At 40.3% G+C, this 20,061-nt stretch overlaps 1 pseudogene; it reads left to right on the top strand.

Moving 5' to 3' along the window:
• The window catches only part of LOC120499218, a 75,871-nt pseudogene that overhangs the window by 37,276 nt on the left and 18,534 nt on the right, over positions 1 to 20,061 (top strand).

Genomic DNA, 20,061 nt, shown 5'->3' with positions numbered 1-20,061 from the left:
TGAATCTTTGGGCATATTCAGCAACACACATACACAATGCTGCTCTTTTTATTAATAGAAAGTTCACTTGACACAACACACACCAGTGTTACCTTTCTGACACAGATTTAGATGGCTTTGAAACCTTCTTTCAGGGTTTCATGTCTGCTGTGTACATAAGGTGAAGAGCCAGCTTACAGAAAAAAATCACTGATAGATGTCTTTCCAGGGGATCTTGGCAAGAGTCACTGCTATCACCAATACTGTTTCTGGTATCACTTGCATCCATTGCCACAGCCTGTCAAAACAGGTGTATTTATAGGCCTTGAGGGACTGAAACAAGAAATCAAACATTTGCATAGCATTTTCCATCAAGTTCACAAGGACTGAGACTCAAAGGATTTTGATATGTTTCCAGGGATTACTTAGCTGTGCTGAGTATTTCTATGTTCTCTTTTGCAGTCAATGTCCTGCTTCTAGGTCTTAGAAAAAAAAAATAAATCTCTCTTCTACCAATGAAATCATCAACAAAATGCTGATTGGCTTCAGAAAAACTCACAAAAATATTCAAATTCACATCAGAGAAAACTGGCATGAGAGCTTACTTAACACTACAAATTAAGTTAAATTAAGAAGTAGTGCACCAGTGTGAGTAATTAGAAGTACTTTCCTTAAAAAGTATGTGCCTTGCACTGAGATATTTTTTCGTGCTCTGTCTTGGCAGCAGTTAAGCTCTAGGGTACTAGAGGCTGCCTACTCCTTGTAATGGCTTGGAATAGTTAATGGTGTTGAGTTCTGGAAGAGGAAGAATCCCACTAATTGTGCAATCCTTCTGGCACTAGGGTTTGGCAGAACGTCCTCACAGTGAACCTACGCTGGGTGTGCCGCCCTTTGTAGAGTGTGATGCACAGCTTCGTGTGCCTCAGGCTGCAAGAAATAATCATTTTCAGCAGGGTGAGGGAACTTTAGTGCATAACTTTTCAGGGCTAGCATGACAATCGTGACTTTTCAGGAGATTTATGTTTACTGTAATGCAGCATCCCACTTTTCCAAAAATTTTTAGCGGTGATGGTGGTGAGTGATAAGGAGACAGCAAAGCAAATTGCGTTAATGAATGTAGTCCTAAGACAATAAAGGATTTCTTTAAAGGTGAAGTGCACAGGAAAGGAATATTTTTCACTTTGTTTTAAAGAAAGAGATTAATGCAAGTTCAGGAAGGGAGTATTCAGTTGTATCGATATGTGAAGAAGGTGCCTCTTTTGGCATAATCCCAGATGGAAATAGTGGATCATGATAACAGCATTTTAATTCATGGTTTGTCAGGACATTATTAAGTGGCAATTAAAGTGACTCAAGTGTTCCAACACACAGGTTGCTGAGAGCCAGCAGATGATAAGGCCAAGATTAAAGAAATTGAAATGCAGATCTACATTGTCTATGAAATGGTTGTGACAATACAATTAACTTATTCCTGTTTGATGTTACTTCCACAAAGTCCTATTCTCAAGAAAGCTGTATGTACAGGTCTTTTACTCCTGTGACAAGGGAACTGTAGTCTCCTTCCATTCTTTACATCAAATGATTAGCTTGCAGCCTTGTTCGTATTTGCTGAAAGAGAAGAATGATCAAAAGTTTTCTGCTGGCTACAAGCCCTCCACCCTTTGGAAACGTTCTCTTGACCGTGAACAATTTTTTCTTGGTGTCTTTTATAAATAGGAGCAAAAATTTCCAAGGAGGGAAGTTCTGGTTGTACGCGCAAGAACTGAAAGGTGCTTTCCAGGGGGAGTGTGTGCTCTTCCACAAAATCTGGGAGAAGACTGGGAAACTCTGCCCAGAGGTAGTGTATTGTGCCAGCTGCAGCCTCAACTCCAAAACTATTTGGTTTGGCTGGTAGTACCGAGACTTCAAGTCCCTTCCCATCCACCCCCTTTTTAAACTTGCTCCCATACGTACTGTCTTGTACCTCTGTCCTGCAGCTACTTGTTTTTTTCCTAAATGTTTTCTTAATTCCAAGCCTTTTGTTTTAGTGTAACCTTTTGAAAAATAACAAAATTATTTCTTCTGGGTTGTTTGCTTCTTCCAAGGATGATGATTTTTATATTATCTGAAGGAAGAAGATTTTGCCTTTTCTTTGTTCAGTTGGCCAGACAGCTCTTCTATTTAAACAAATCTTGAAATACTAACTAAAATGCAAAATAAATATATATATTTTTCTCTTTCTGGTGAGCCCCCACTTCTGCATTTTTCCTTGTAAGCTGCAAGTAGCAAGAGAGATCTCTGGCTAAGTGGGTTTTCAGTAGAAGAAAACTGATTTGCACTATGTAGCTAGCTGATGATTTTTTTGCTTTTATATTATTGAAAATATCAAGGGTTCAGGGAATATTCACTGTATCAGCAGCCTTGCGTCTAATGAGGTTGTTTGGACTCTGCTCTGTGAGCCAGAGTAAAATCTTTGAAACATGTTAGTCACAATTTAACTGAAAGTGGGGGAGGTTTTTAACAGTGAGCTTTAAGTAAACTGCATCTTTTTGAATTTCCTGGGCAGCTGCTTTTCTCTCTTTGATGTACTGCGCCTGGTGATGCTGTTAATGAAATGCATAATTATGTGTTACATAATAAAACAGAGCTAACATGAAGGTGCCTAATAGATTATAATGATGTGGAGGCCTGAGAAACTAAAGACTATTGGGGGTTGTTGAAAAGTTCCTCTGGTGACAAAGATGATGTCTAAAGAGGTTTGAATAACTGTGCTGATAAATTAATTGTGGTCTCTTTTTGTGTAAATGACATTTTCAGGATTTTGTATATAGAAAGATTATTGAAAAAAAAAAGTACAATTTACTAGGCTGCTGATGTATGAAGTGTCAGCGCCGAGTGCTTCCAGTGCCTATTAGAGCTGCTGGCTTTGCACAGACGGGTGCCCTAGGCAAAGACATTTTTGGCACAGCCTGTCTCACCCGTAGGATCAAAAGGACCCAAAAAAAAGTATCTGGCAATATGCACAGAGAGTAAATTGCATCCTAAAGAGCAGCCCCTAGAATGCAGTCTTGGAAAGAATATTGATAAATGAAACATTCTGCTTTATGGCTGAAGAGTTGTAGGCGTTTTGTGACTGCCCCAACTTCCCTCCCTCCTTTCTCTGCTTTTGTCACCTACATTTTCTCTCTTCCCCAGTAATAATCTGTATAACTTGTTCCTTTCAGAGAATCTTTAGGAGCTGGTTTGTACACATAGGCATTTTTAAAGGAGAGGATGTGTAAGCTTCCAGCCCTGGACCACATGGGCTCCTGATGGTGCTGGGCTGTGGCTGGGCTTCCCTGGCTGCTGCTCTGGGCTTACAAGGGTCTGTCTGCTGGGAGAATCAGCATACAGAGAGCTCCAGTATGGATTTACAGCCTGCTAGCTACTTGGCACTAATTCCCTTGGGTGGATAATTCTAGTACCTACTAAGAGTGCTTTTGTGCAGGTTAGCTTCAAGAGTGCTTTGGTGTGAGTTAGGCAGGCTCCTTTTTGAAGGTGAAATATGCTGTTTTTCACTTCCCAAGCACCAAGGGCACCCAAATGGGCAGTTAGTGCAGAGTAGCTAATATGCAGTAAATTCACACCCCAGCTCACTGAGCATGAACTTCCTCATGCAGCGGAATCCCGAGGCTCTGCACTTTGTCTCTCTCAGCAGGGAGCAGATGGCCCTTCTCTAAACAGGGAATACCAATAAAGCCTTATGAAGAGCACAGATATTGTGTGCATGAAGATTTGTGCCTGTCCATGTGCTTATATGAGATGACTTGAATCTGTCACAGTTCTTGGGTTAACTTCTGTGTCCGTGATTTTTAAGATGCCCTAAGGAGAACTTTGCTGTTGAATTGCCATCATCCTTGTCATTAGTAGACAGTTTTAGCTGCAGGTTTTGACTTCTTCCTTTTTCATCAGCACCAAGACAGCATACTTTTTATTATATGAATGACTGCATCTTCCATGTTTGAATCTTTCTTTGTTGCAAGAATTTATTTGAACTGTCAGTTAATGTTTTTCTCTAGGTCTCTAAGTATTTGGATATGAAATCAAGTAAATTTTTAGATAAGACTTTGCTTTAGGCTGGGGTTCATAAATAAGTTGATCTATAATTACTGTATAACTTCACTTTATCTTAAGATCACATAATGGGTTAAACTTTCGTGCAGATTTCATGAAATTTTATAAATTATTTTATCTGGGTTTTTTTTATTCCTATGCTTGGAAAATATAATTGATTTCTAAGTCATCTGCATGTTTTCTTTATGTTTTTGCTCCAGTATTGCCTATATCCAAGAAAATTTTGCATCACAGAAATTGCCTCTCCAACTTCCATCTATAGTGAGAGTTCTGAACAACACCATCGGCACTATTGTGGCCAAAGTTTAAATTTACTTACGTACAAAAGATATTGCTCAAAATGCTTTTAACATGTCTTTTAGAAATGACCTCAGCCATTCTAGCTTGCCAAAGATAAACAGCGTTTCTGCTCTCAGGCATTAACCCTTGGAGGAAGTGAAGTCCAACACTGAATGCAGAGGCACTTGCTCCGAGCATTCAGAGTGCTGCTGTAGAGAGGAGCCATCCTCCCTCCAGATCCCAGCACTCAGGAAGGCTGCAGGGCTGGGGAAAATCAGCACAAGCCTCAGGCTTTCTCAGTTGCAGATGTAAAATGCTGCTGAATGTTTCCGACAGTAAAGGAGGAGGGTCTGGGCCAGGTCAGCTTGATTGTTCCTCCTAGAGGACAGAGGGGTAGGAAGAAAGGATAAAGGGGGATGAAAACCAAGAAGAGGTGGCTGGTGAGCCAGCCTCTGGTTCTTGCTGTTCTGAAGATATTCTGTATAGGTTAAAACAATCACTTGAAAGTATTTTTTAGAGTTTAAGTTTCAACAGTTTTTATATTTAGAGTTTCAGAGTGCTTTTATAGCTTTTTATAGTAATTTTTACTGTTGGTTTTATTCCAAAAGAGTTTCCTGTAGCACGATACTTAAAAAACCTTAAAAGGAATCCACAATAAGGATACTGCATTTGTGTGAATGAGTCGCAGCAGATATGATGAAGCAATTTTTAAAACCCACAGTTGCTGTTTTCCTTTCATCTGACATGTTCCCGTTTTAAATAAAACAGTTGAATGCTAGGTTTAAAGAGAAATTCAAAGAATGCTGTGGTGTTATTGGAAATCTCTGGCTATGTCCAAGCAGAAAGGACAGTTGCATGACTCTGTTGTACATGGCTGACCATGCCATATGAGTCCTTTGTTGGGATATGCTGTAAATCATCCTGAATGTTATCTTTTCAAACCCAGAACAGAGAGAGAAGGAGGGTGAAAATTTAAAGTCTGAATAAATTTCCTACAGCTTATCATGCAGAAATGTGTTTATTGGCATTCTTTGAATGTAGATATTTGAAGTGCTTAACAATCTCTAACTGATGAGGTCGATTAAATGGCCATTTGCTGTAATTCACTTTGTCTGAATTGGAGAAAAGTTCCTGGGCAAAAGCCTCTTAGTCTTATGAGGAAAGGTTGCATATTTAGTCCCAGGGTAATTGCTAATGAATATACCTTTTTAACGGGATGCAATGATAGGGAAAATAGTGGGATGTGAAAGGAGATGGCAATTTTTACTAAAAAGCCTTAGTAAAGTATTGTAAGGACAATACATCTGTGGAGTGGTTTTCACCATGAAAAATATTTAACTTAATTTTGAGTGTGAGACCCACTTCATTGTGCATCTAAACAACATTAATTACATTCACTTTCCTCTATTTTATGTGAGAGGATTCACTCTGAATCCTTTATTCAAGGGCAGTTTTACTGGTGTGCTTTAAGTTGCTTCCCCCACAGCTGTTAGACATTTGCAGTAGCAGGTCAGGTGAATTGGTCTACCTTTGTGCTTAGTTATAGTGGTTGTACACAACCATAGAGGCAAAACCAATCAGCTCAAGGGTAATAAAGTACAAAAACATACTACATACCTCACCACTCTTCTGAATATACAGTCACTACATAGGGAGAAAGGACCAGTACACTTAGAAGAGCAGTTTTGGGTGAGATACCATAATCTGTGCACATGATTTTCTACAAGCAGAACTTCGTGCCAATTCATAGGTTTGTGATTGTGGGGATAGGGTTGCCTGCACCATGCCTTGTACTGCCCAATGTTGTTCTGCGTGGTAACTGATGTTCCTGCTGCTTGATCTCCTGAGCTGGACTTCTGTTGGAAGCTGCTTCATCCCTTTCCTGGCATCCTTCAAGACAAAGAGCTTGTTCTGTCAGGAAGCAGGAGTAAGGAAAACAAGTGTATATCTCCTGAGCTCAGCAAGAAAGAAAAAGAATTTGGATTTGTTTGTATTTTTAAATATTTGTCACAATGCCAAGCTATTTTAAGCAATCTGGCTACTTCATCTCTACTTACTATCCTCTCCTACATCTGAATTATCACAAGCCACCTGAAATATGGGAATCAGATGTGAATTTTAATGCAAGAGTCATGCTTCAAGCTGATGGGAGGAGGAGCTGTCACTGCATCAGCCAAGATTCTCTGGTGGAAGTGTTGATTGACAACCTATACCTGGGAAAGGAGGGGAGCACCCTTCTCCTTTCACTGGACTGAGTTTCTTTCCATTCCCTTGTGAAAGAAGTAGGTAGTCCTGTGTAACTGTTGCCTTCATCTCCAGGTATATGAAAAAATTGCAAAGTCCTTTGTTCCATTTTTTCCTTAGGTAGAGTTCACAAATGATCCAGTCCTCCCCACTGGTAGTGCTGGCTGTCATGCTGGCCAAGATGGTTGGTGACTTGTTCACCGTATCCCTGTACAGTTCCCTCATGAAGCTGAAATACATTCCCTACTTGGCTGTGGAACCTTTTGTTCATTACAGGAGAAAATGGTGAGGTGTCTCATGTTGCTGATCTGTAATTTTGCTGTGTCGTGTTTTCTGCAGAGGCTGTGTGGCTTCTCTGAGACCTGGAGCTTAGAGAGAAAAGGGGAAAATGGAGACCCTGATCCTGACCAAGGTCCCCATGGTGTGATGTTCTGTACAAAGAGAATGAAAGACTCTTCTCTTCAGTCTTGTGGTAGGTTTTGAATTACCACTGTCACTGAAGTCATGAGAGCAGTAAGTGCTCCACAGTGCCCAGCTGGATGCTGTTTATTAATGGTCCCACTGAGAATCCAGTGGAGGTTTTCACAGACAATTGTCACTGTTTCTTGTGAGCAAAAGCTGTAGAACAGAGGGACAACAACAGAGTATGGTGGAATGTGGTTTGAATTCTGGATGACTGGTCTGGGCTTCCTGTATGTTGGGTACCATAAGATGTACACTTTCAGGTGATTCCTGCCATCCAAGGACAGCAATTAAAGACAGGTAAGAAGAATTGTTTTTTGGAAGTGCTTGCATTAACTAAAGGCTAAATGAATAGCTTGGAAAAAAGTTGCATCCTTTAGTTTTTTTAATCTACATTAATCCAACATGTCCTGTCTTTCAGTGCATAAACTAGCATCCAAATCTTCATTTTTTCATGGCATTTATGCCAGGTAATAAGTGTAGGTGCTGGGTCTGTATTTATCCTAGCTAGTGACAACTCTGTACCACTGTCTTCTATAAAATAATTAGCAGAAATGCTGATTCTTTGAGATGTTCTCTAGGAATTAATTAGGTATATATCCACAGCCAAAGCTATTTGTAGTACACTTCACTTTTCTCCCAGTACTGAGGTCTACTGGACAATCTTCTAGCTTCAAATGACCCTCTAGAAAAATAAAATGTTGGCGACTCACTCTGTCCACATTTTCTTCCAAATGTAGCCATGCCTGAAAGGTTTTAACAAGCACATTGAATGCTGGGTATAATCTAACTGTGTTTATCATGAGAGGAAAAATTGCCAGCAATGCAGTAGGAGGAAATAAAAACAATCTGTGACATTATGGATGACTTCTATATGTACCACGGCAGATAAAACAGAGGGGAAGAAGCCATAAAGTTTCCCATGGTATTCCAATTAGATGACAAGCCCATGGAAAGAATTATAACTGCTTTCCTGGTTCAGAATGAGGTCCTATTCACTTGAAGGACATATATATATACATTTATATATATATAAAATTTCATTTTACTCCCACTCCTTCTTTTTTTTCTCTCCAAGCACATTAAAGAAAGTTTCTGGACAACCTGATCACAGACTATACCAATACTCTAAAGCAAAATACATAGCATCACAACTTGGTAAGGATTTTATAGCTAGACACTTTACAGACTGCCAAGTTTTAGCCTAAATCTTCTTAGACATAGTCTGAATAGGCTGATATATATCTCAAATAGCAGATGTAGTTGCTAAGCTGCTCTCCATCATATTTAAAAAGTCATGACAGCCAGGTGAAGTCTTCAGTGACTGGAAAAAGGGAAACTTCATACCCATTTTTAAGAAGGATAAAAAGGCAGATCCTAGCAACTATCATAGACAGTGGGATTGTAACCTCAGCAAGTTTGTGGGTGATGAAAAGCTGAGTAGTGCTGTTCATCTGCCTGAGGGAAAAGATGTCATCCACAGGGGCCTTGGCAGGCCTGAGGAGTGGGTCACTGTGGACCTCATGAAGTTCAATAATGTCCTGCACCTGTGCTGGGGCAATCTCTGGCACCAGCACAGACAAGGTAATGAATGGACTGAGAGCAGCCCTGCAGACCTGAGGATACTGGTTGACAAAAAACCAGATATGAGCTGGCAATGTGTAATTGCAGCCCAGAAAGCCAATTGTATCCTGGACTGTGTAAAAAGAAATGTGACCAGCAGGTTTGCTCGGCTCTTGTGAGACCCCACTGGCACATTGCATCCATCTCTGGAACCCTCACAACATGGATCTCCTGGAGCAGGTCCAGAGAAGGTCCATAAAAATGATCAGATGGCTGGGATGCCTCTCCTGTGAAGAAAGGCTGTGGTTGTTCAGCCTGGAAGAAAGAAAGCTCTGGGGACACCTTGTTGCAGCTTTTTAATGTTTAAAGGGCCTTATAGGAAAAATGGAGACTTTTTATCAGGGCCTGTAGTGATATGAGAAGGGTCAACAGTTTTAAATTAAAAGACAATAGGTTTAGATTGGATATAAGGAGGACATTTCTTATGATAGAATGCCTCATCCCTGGCAGTGTCCAAGCCCAGGTTGGATGGAGCAACCTGGTCTAGTGGAAGGTGCCCCTAGCCATGGCATAGGGCTGTAACTGGATGATCTTTAAGGGCTCTTCTAGCCCAAACCATTCTATCAGTGTATCATTCTATGTCCCTGGTCTCTCCAGGATGCTCTGTCACCTTGTTATCCTCTCAAACAAATGATGCTTCACCATTCAGGGTGAAGGACTCCACCTCAGGGATTTGGACTGATCCCCAGCTCTCTTATAGCTTGGGCATTCCAAACCCTGAGTAGTGACTCAAGGGATTTCTGGCCTGCCTCTTAAAGTAAAAAATATAATAATTGAAACAAATTATGAAGCCTACCATTATGTCTTACTAAGAGTTCCAAGCTTCAGATCTTGTTACTTCACTAGCATGGGAAATCCACAGATTAAGAGAAGACAGTAAAAAAAAATTAGTCTCTTTACATGTTACCTTATCTCTCTTTCCTCATTGCTTCTGAGCATCCTTGAAACTTTAGCACAAGTTCTGGAGCAGAAATTCTACAGAAAGGTGTCTGGCAATGATCTTTTCTTTCCATGTGTTTTCCCTGTGGACCAAGGTTTCTCTTTCTTTTTTTCTCTCTGACTGATCCTGCAGCTAGCAAGATGCTGTGGGAGCCTGCCTATTTGCTTCTTTGGTCTTTTATCTCAGTGACCACACAGTTTATGTAAGGCTCTGCTGTTTTTAAGTTCCACTTATTTGCTACACTTTATTTCAATCTTCAAATACCTACATCCAGATGTAATTTTGCAGAGACTGACCACTTCCTCTGGTTGTGTCAGCTTGGTTGAGGGTTTGCTGCTCTGGGAAAGTGTAGGTGACACAGTTACATTTGTGCCAGGTTCTGCATCTGCTTTGTTCAGTACTATTCTGAAAGATCACAAGATGTATAAACTGTGCATTACTGGATTCCCCAAATCAAAACAGGGACAGGGGTCAGCTATGTAGGAACTGGTAGCTAGCATGTATTTATAAACAGGTGATAAATTATATTTGTGTATGCAGAGTGAAAGATTCGGATAACTAACAGCTTGCTTAAATGCTAGATAGATTTGGATCCTTCTTCAATGGAAACTGAAAAACCTTCAGTAAACAGCACCTGGTTGGTAGCAGAGAGGAAAAATGACAGACTCAAGAGAACACGCGATTGTAGGTCCTCAGCACTGGCACTGTCAAAGTGTGGATTTTCTCTTACTTAGTTCTTTACTGGTGTTAAGGATGATATGACCTTCTGTGTTTGATCATCTTGTTGATTCCTCTTCCAGGTTTGGATAATATCCCTAGGCAGAAAATATGTAACACACTGAATGGAGAAGCAAAACCAGCCCTTACATGAGCAAGGTGGGGGACAGCATTAAGGCTTCACAAAGGAATGTGACTCTTAACTTCTGCAGAAGTCAGTGGGTACATTGAGAAACTACATTATCTACACACTGACTGTGAAGACATCTCTGTAAATAGTTATGTACAAAACTGGTGGAAGTGAGACCTGGATCTTCAGTGGTATTTCCCTGCCTAATTTGTATTTAGGCACTCATCTCTGGATGCTCTGCTTCCTATGGAGCAGGGAGGCTTAAGATTTGTTTTCTTAATACTCGTTATATTTTTGGAACCTCATTGATCACCCTGCCTGTTTTATTCTGTGCTCTGGGTGATAAGGCTCCAAACACAGCTGTATCTAGTGCAGGGCTGCTACAGTGCACTATGATTTCCAGCTACATTGCACACCACTGTAAACACCCCCCTTATAAAATCTGGTTCACTGGAACACTCAAAGCTGCTGGCTGCCAGGGAATGTTCCTTAATGAGGGTAAGGAGTACTTGAACACATCTATGACTTGGCAACCCTTCCTCCTTTTTATAAGCTACTATACACTTCAGAGAGAAAATATCTTAGAGGCTACTTTTTAATGGGACAAGTTTACTTAAGAGCTGAGTGGAGTTGGTGCCAGTAGTTCTGTTTTGTTCTAGCTTAATATTAGCCTTGTCAAAGTTCTTATAGTGTCTCCTGGGTGTTTCTGTATTGCATACCATATAAAGCTGGTTTTGGGAGCCAAGAATTTTGGCTGGAACATATATTATAGTGGTCTCATTATATTTTTCTAAAGTGTATCAGAGGTGGCCCTATATTAAAGATCCATGGAGCAAGGCTGAATTTTTTTCTTTCTCCCTTCTGGTTTTGCCTTAGCCCACACTGCAGACATTGGATCCAGAATCTGAGCCAATCCAAGTCTGAGGGTTATTTGGGATCCAAGGTCTTGGTTTGCCCTGTAATAAAATTTGGGTAATTAGTGATTTTTTTTTTTTTAGATGATACCTTGGACTTTGAAAATCACCAGACTTTTGGGATGGTGCTTTTGGTTTGGGTCTGCACTAGCAACTACTACATGAAAAGATTCCTTTCTCGTCTTGCTGACATAAGTATTTGCTCAAAGACAGCTTGCCAACATGGTGCAACATGTGGTGCATCCCGTCTTGCCTCTCTGAGAAGATGTGTGTTTTATGACTGCTTGGTGCCTTCCTACTGACAGACATCATTAGATGGTGGACTTGGCAAAGTTTTTGCATCAGGGGGCATCCAGCCCATCTTTTCTAGAGTGTTTGTGGGGGAAGATGGATCCTTTTCTGGCTGCACAAAGGAAAAAGGGAGCTGCTGTAACAAGGCCATGCTTTGTCTCAGGAGAATCCTGGCTACCACAGGAAAGATGGAGAGAAGGTGTTGAGATGTGGGTGAGATTTGTTAAAATTGTGTTTGGGCTTTAAGCCTATGTCGGGTTTAAGAAAACATGGCAAAGAACCATTTTTATTCCTTTTTTTTTGCCTATTCTCCTGTGTTGGGTTTTGAGTTTGGTGTGATCCTATTACCCAAAAAGCAGCTGTATGAGCCCTAAACATTGGAATTGAACCCCTGACAAAAATACTATGGCAGAACCAGGGGCTGCTTTATGTGCACAGAAGAGCAGCAGCACAGCCTTGCCTTGGGTTCAGTGTGGTGCAGTTTGTGGTGCCCATGTGGGATGGGTGAAAGGATTCATTGCTCCCTCCTGTACCTACAGCAGCTCTCTGTGGGACAGTCCAGCGTGTCTCCCTTCATGATCCTCTTAACCTGGCCAGGGGCTGATGCCAGCTTGCTTCACTGTGCACCAGCTTTCAGACTGTGCTTGCAACCAGGTTATCCAGAACTGCTTCTAAAAGCAACAAAACAAAGTGAGGAGCTGATGCACATGAATTTGTGTGAAGAAGGTTTGTCTGAACATGAATGGAAGGCAAACTTCCAGCTGGGCAGAGTTACTGGTGTATATTAACCCAAATATTTATGTTTTGGAGGCATGCTTTTCTGACAGGTGCTGGTAAACAAGGCTACTTAGCTCTGTAGTTTTCAGGAGACCTGATTTTCTCTCTTTATAGGAGTTTTGGAAAAAAACCCCAAAATTCAGTGACACTGAATGAGCTACAAAGATGAACTAATGGGCATTTTCAGCTTTAATCCTCAGAGAACAGTGACACTGTTTTCTACTGTTAAATGTCACCCAAAATTTCAAATTTTTCATGAAGTGATTTCAGTGTCCAAATCCATTAGGAAAAAAAGTCAAATATGCAAACAGTTTAATTATATTATGTGAATATTCAAAGGAGACAGGGAGAGGAAGGCTATATGGAGGGAAGCAGGAGGAGTTCTGTTTTCAGGCCTGCCCAGTTTTCTCACGTTGCTTTGGCCAAACCAATTCATTCTTCAATATTCTCAGTTACAGAGGGGAAAACAATGCCTTCATGTCTCATGTGGCTTTCAGTGTCCGTTGTCCTTGCCAAGTATTGTCAATTTCTTAAACAAAAGGCCTTATGTAAAGGCAAAATTTCTTGTGAGCTCTAAAAGATTATTTTTTACCTGGTCTCATTTTGACTATTTAATAAAGCTACTACATAAAGGTAGTACAAGAATCAAAATTATGTTATCTATTTAGATTGGTGAACCCATAAAAAGAAGCCCAAGATTCCAGTTGCATTACTGTTTATTTGTAGAGCAGACTCTGAACAAATGAAACAAATTGCCTTTCCCATGTTAGAGTAAATACCAACAGATACAACCCTAATCTAAAATAAACCTTTACCAGTCTTAGCCATTCCCTTTCCTAAAATGTCCAGGATGAGAGCCGGCACTGTGTCCTCTAGGTTTGGAGCTCCAGATTTGGACCCAGAGCGGAGGGTGAGGAGCAAGTGTGGAGCTGGCTGAGGTGAGGGGTTGGAAGGGCTGGAGGGATTGGATTGGAAGGGCTGGAAGCTGAGTTAGAGCACACTGCTGACCTACTGCCCTTGGAGTGCACTGGTAGTTTCTGCAGTGCTCACAACCAAGGATATACAATAGAAGTTACGAATGCAGGGATAGTGAAGACGAGCCAACAATCTGTCGGATTGAAATCCTTGAAGGACCTCGTAAATACGTTAATGTTTACACAGGGCCTGTATATTTTCACAATTACCTTTCCATGAGCCCAAAATGTTTTAACACTGGAATGTTTTCAGGCTTTAAGAAGTTATATTTTCTGATACATCTGAAAACTGCAGGCTCAGCTTCTCTATTGGACCATTTTTTCTCATGAACAATTAAAGATGGAGTCCTTTCTACCTCCAAATATGCAGAATGTAAATGGTGAGTTCTACCAAAGTTATGTATTGATTATGATCATGGTGTGGTAAGAAGAAAATTGTTTGAATTTACAAGAGAATGTTGTATCATAAATTGGCAAAAAAGATGCACCTACAGTATTTGCCTCTATTGTAATTAAGAAGTGATAAGAAAAATTACTTTTCTGTAGAGAGATTCTTGGGAGAAACAAACCTATAAGAAATTTGAAATGTTTGAGGTTCTTTAAAACCTCAGGGTGAAAGTTTGGAGGCATGAAGACAGATCAAGTGCAGGGAATTTTGAGCCAGCTGAGTGTTCCTCTGGTTTCTGTCACAAGGCACTTCTCTTTTCTGTCCAAAACAAGGTTCCTGTTAGAGTGTCAATGGGACTGTCATGGAGCTGGCACACCTGCTGCATGTATTAGACATGCAGTGACAATGGATTGGTACTCAATATGAGGCTCTGGCTCTTGCTGTGAGGTCCATTGTGAATCAGCTGTAAGGTCCATAGTGAGTGTAACACAGATCCCTTTTGGCTCATGGACAAGACTTTCTGCCTGATGTTGAGAGCGGGATAACAAATCCACAGTGATTTTGGTGGTGTTTTCTATTTCTGGGCAGTCCTGAGAAACCAAAAGAAGTGACTTCTGCACACTTTCTGCAGAAGGAAAGGTGCTGAAGCAGCATCTGGAACTAATAACCTGTGTTTCACAGCTCAATGGTGGGCAGCAAGGGAGCCGCTGCGGCTCCAGCAGGCCCTTACGTAAAACCTGCACACAGTGATTTTCAGCTGTGGGAAATTTGAAACGGCTTCTGCTGGCCCAGTGAGGAGGAGACTGCCTGACTCCCTTTTGGCTCACCTGGGACAACAGGCTCCCTACAAGGGCTTCACCGCAGCCTTCAGATGTGGCAGCACGCAGGTGGAGCATGCACATACACACACACACACACACAGGAAAATCACATCCAGCCATCAAATGGGGTATTCCACTAATTGGAAAGTCTGTTCTGGTGTCTGGCCACCATTTGGCAGATACTGACAGTTTCCACTTAAAGCCAGCCAGCCTCTCCAGAAAGCCAGCTGTGCAGCTGATCTCATGAAGATGTCATTGAACTCCTTCAAGAAATGGTGGGTCTGGTTCAAGGCAGGCTGGAATCCCCTGGGGGGTCTTTGCTGGATGTGGGAATACAGACATCCATTGACGTAACAGTTACACCTCAGCATTCCTGAGTTGCGTGTAAGGACATCATTTTCATTCTGGCACCGGGGACTCCTTCCAAGTTCACCTTAAGCTGAAACAGAGTCTCTTTGCTGTTCATATGTCACTTTTTCTGTTCCTGTGAGTGTTGCCATGTCCTCATAAATATTGGTAGGTTGTCATAATGGTTGCCATGATGAAAAGACTTATTTATTTAAAAAGAAGAAACAGATGGCACAAAATACTTCAACGAATTTCAGCATGTTTGAGAAATGAAATACCTGTTTTAGAAATATCAGTTTTGTGGAGGTGTTAAATGCTATTTCAAACAATTGCGGAGGAGGTTTTTATTCAGTACGCTGTGTATGCACAAAGTGACAGCAGAAGTAAGGCACAAATAAAAAGACAGGATGGAGTAGTTTTATGAAAAGCTATAAAGAGATGAGCATATTTTTATTAGCTGCTGCCATTCAATGCATGGAGTTCTGACAGCAGGTGAATGGGACACGAAAGCCTCTTTAGACAGAAAAAGCCTGAGGAAGCTGAATCCTGGTGCTGGGGAGAAACAAGGAAGGAGAAAGAGAAAGCAAGTCACACACACAAAAATTCTGTTCCCAGAATTGTAGGTGCATATATCAACCACATTTCACTATAAATAAACTGCCAGGTGCAGAGACAGCCACTTATTTCCTGGAAGAGCAGAAAGTAATACCAGCATCCAGGGTACTATTTTTAACACATTCTGCACTTGTAGCAGAGGGTCCTTGCTGTAAGTCATAACTGAGGAAAAAACATGTGCTGCACATGAATGGTACGTAAAAAGCAGGGGGATTAGTTAAATGAATTTTGAAATAAATTATGACTGTTTGTAGAAATTTGCAGCTCAAAGTATTTTAATGAAAAACTATTTATGGTTCCTAATTTGAAAGAGCTATAAAAGGGATATATGCTTTTCAGAAAAGGGAATGCTGAAGTTTGAGGGGTTAAATGGCTTTCCCAATGAAGCAGATTGTACAGCTGGAAGGAAAAGTGCTTTTGCTTGAAATTCTGGTTAAAAATGTCAAACCCCTATATTTACTGGACTGGGAACAGGGTGTAATCTGTATCTCTAGGTAACTAATGTTGTGTTTTAATAACCTGACTACACTTTTCCACTACAAAGTGTCTGATTCTGGGAGGGATTGAGAAATTTGAAATATTTGTCATATTTTTTTTCCATCTGTGTTACTTTAGTTTACTTGTTTTGTAATCTATTAGACCCAAATCTCTATACCAATTTTGACTAGAACACCATCTGATAATCTGTGCCTGATTATTAAAACATATACAGCTGTCACTGTTCATTCCCAAATATTTTAAAGCCAGAATTTTTAATATACTAGTCGGTGCTCTCTTGGACCAGGAAGAGTGGAAAATCTAAGGTGGCTGGTGCAGTACATGAGGGTGGAGGCCCTGAATGAAGCTTTTATAAAAACTGTCTCATAGGAGATTTCCTCTCTTCTTTCCAGTTTGGATTAGGTTTTTTGGCATACATTTGCAAGAAACTCATCAGTTTTGCATTCAAACTGCAAAAGCCAGCTTAGTACTTTGTGAATTTCCCTTGGAAATTGCTCTGCAATGCTCCATCCAGAGAAGATGCATTTCCCTGTTTGTTTGGTTATAAGCAAGTTCACGAGGCATTTATTTTAGTGCTCAATTTACTTGCTTCTCTCACTTCTCTTTTCTTCATTCCTATGGAAGTTTGTTTGAAATATTTCTTTGAATTTAGATAGCTTGTACTGGTGTCATTTTGAGAAATGACTTTCTTTACCTCTGGTTGGTTATAATGCCAGGGCAGATGAATTTAACACAAGCTTAACCCTTTTGTTTTTGGAAGAAATTAGCACCGACTAAGATATTAACTTGGAAACTACAAAGATAGCTGAATCATTGCCATTTTTAATACAGTAATAATCAGCGGTGTGTTCTAGGGTTAGCCCATTAGACATGGAGATAGCTAATCTGACATTGGATCCTTCTTACACACATTCATATGTGTTCTCTCGAGCTGGCTCTGCATTACTTGCAGGGCTCCCTCTCTCCTGACCATTCAGCTGAGCAGCCTTGGCAGGAGGGTGTTTGCCCCTGGCCCCCTGAGAGTCTGGATGCTGCATCACCCCCCGTGTCTTGGAGATCCCAGGGGAGGGATCATAATCCCCACAGCTGTGGTGAGAACCCGTTTTGGATTCTCTGTCATTTCTAGCAAAAGTGGGCTTTTACAGGTCATGTTTGCTGGATGCCACTCTTCAGTGGCCACGGTGCAGAACCTTCTCTGGATTTGCAGAGCTGGTGAGACCAGATGTGTGCCAGAGAGCTGCTTGTTGGGAACGAGACATTTCCACAGCTGCTACTAATCACATGGAGAAATGCCCAGTTCTGGACAGAAACACCAACTGAGTTTAGATGCCTTCAAGTTTTGGTGGAAGCAGCGAGCAGGCACTGTCAATAGCTCTGAATATTTAGATGCCTGTATTCCCCTTAATACTGACATAGATAATGAAGGCTACTAATTACACTTTGAAATTTGTTTTTGGACTTGTAGTGTGAAAACTTAGTTAAGAACTATGACTTTTATATTTTTACCCATGGCTTTGCAGGTGGTGAGTTGAGGCTGTAGTGATTAAGTTGCTGTTTGTATAGTTAAAGCATGTGGATCCACTTCCATAATAATTTACCTGTTTATCCCAAGGTCACATGCACATCCTAATTAATTTATTTGTAGCTAGATGCCCTTGCATAAGCAATCGCATCTATACAAAGTGGGAAGAAGCTGCTGTTCTTCTAACTTAGCAGTATTTCATACTGATGGTGCTGGTGGGTAAAAATTCATAAGAATGAAGGGAAAAAAAAAAAGATAAAGGAACAGAAAAGCAAGCCCTTGGAAGAAAATCTCACAACATTCAACATTTTCCCCATCTTTCCCACCCCTCATCTTCCTTGTCCCAATCCATCTCTTCCAAAACACAGAGACCTTTTTATCTCTGACATTTGTTTCTTTTTTGTTCTACAATTTTTCAAGCATTAGAGAGAGACAATTTACCAGCAGATTATGAGAACTTGTGGAAATCCATTTTTCTTTAGTGTGCAGTAGTTGCTAAACATACATAACTTTCAAATCCTCTCTGGGAAATAAGTGACAGGGAGACATTCAGCTAACCCAAACAACACATTTCACAGTAAGTGCTGTTCTACCAAAAGGCCTTTAGACTGAATAGCTGAATGTTCCCTGATTTAAGGATATTGAGGGAGCCAGGATCAGGGGATGCTGGGAAGCTTGTTGTCTTACAGTCAATGTAAATATTTGTGGATATTCTGAAAGGAGTCTGAACCCTGCAAAACTTCTGGCTCCTGAATTAACCATAAGGATTTCTCACTTAGTTTAGTGTTCAACTAAAATAGAGACAGCAAGGAGTCATAGGTCTGGTCTGCCGTGCAAAGTTCCACTGAAGAGTGATTTTCAATAGAGCTAATTAAACAAAAGCACATCAGTAGCATGCATGCACTTACATCAAAGCACACAGAGATTTCATAGGTTTAATTTAACTTCAAATCAGCTTAAATGTGTCTATTTCATAGGCTAGCACTGAGTGGAGCAAATCAATTTAAAATTTAATTAAAGTGGTGTTCTTTTCCAGTGTAGGGAGGTCTTACAGGCTTTTCTGTTTCCCTTTATTGATCTCAATGGTATTCTATGAACATGCTAAAAAACCCTTTATTTTTCACACAGCTTATTTGCAAAACTACTAAATTCAGTCATCTGCACATGCTTAACATTTTTGCAGCACATATGCACTATTCTGTTACACAGTGAGATCCATATTGGCATGTAATTCTTGGATAAGCTTTTTCATAGTTTGTTTTCACTAAATGTCCTGTTGAAAAGAAAATTGGTGGGCCTGTGACAAGTATGTAGAAATCTTTTTTATGACTTTTAAGGCAAGAAAAAAAAGAATTTGTATTTAAATGAAAGCAATTTCCTGTGATGTTGTGAGTTTATTCACAATGGGGTAACCTTAAAGATGATAGATAGTAAGAAAGCTAATATAAATGAATAAACTGTATTTATAATGTAGTAGCAGCTACAGGTCATCATAGCAGTGTGGCTTGTTCAGTACTAGAATGAATATTCCATTTTTCCAGCAAAATGAAATGTATTAAAAAAAAAAAAGGAACTTTCTAGTCTCAGAAAATGCATGAATAGTGCAGGCTAGAACAGAATAACTCTAATAATTGCCAGTGTTCATAACACAGGTAAGTAATTTTAACATCCTCCAACCTGAGAAATTCCCCTTAGCTAATGAGCCTGTCCTCTCAATTGCTCAAACTTCTGACCATACTCAGACAAAAAACCACCACAAGTATTAAGCAACCCCCAAAACATCCTCCTGAGAACTATTTATACAAGATGCAGTGGTCAGTCAGGGCAGTAAAACAGTGGTTTACAAGAAGCCCAAATAAAACCTAGGGCTGTCCTGAGCAGGATGGCCTGTGGCGAGTCAATGGGTAAACATTCTCAGTGCAAAAAGAAAAAAAGGAGAGGAGAGAAACAGCCTAAAACAGATGAAGGAAAGTCTGTGAATAAATCCAAGCAAGCAGTGTTGCTTGTGTTCTCATGCACCGTAATCCTTGTCATGTGTTAGAATTAGGATTATGCTTCCCTCCCACCCACCTTTAAGTCCTTTTAATAATCTGAAATTTACATAAAATATGGAATAAATCTATTTGACGAAAAGTTCTCTTGTACTGCAGGTTGTCTAAGGAAATCTCCATGTTATGATTAGATCTGTTATGGTTAGATCTTTAACAATTTATTTCAGTGGGAAAGCTTCCATTGGATTTAATAGCAACAAGGTCTGAGCTACATTTTCATGAATCATTTCAAGACAGTTTGTCATTCAGGAATATTGGCTTCTTACCAAATGACTTTTTTAGTTAGATCATAAGGCAGATTGTCTTTATTCCATGTTATATCCAGTCCCATGGATGTGGTCTTGAAAGCAACCTGAAACCTGGATATCATAACTTTGGTGAAATAGCCTTAGTACT

This window comes from Passer montanus, unplaced genomic scaffold, assembly GCF_014805655.1.
Source record: "Passer montanus isolate IOZ18808 unplaced genomic scaffold, ASM1480565v1 scaffold16, whole genome shotgun sequence".
Classification (NCBI taxonomy): Eukaryota; Metazoa; Chordata; class Aves; order Passeriformes; family Passeridae; genus Passer; species Passer montanus.
This window is presented reverse-complemented; position numbering and strand designations above follow the sequence as displayed.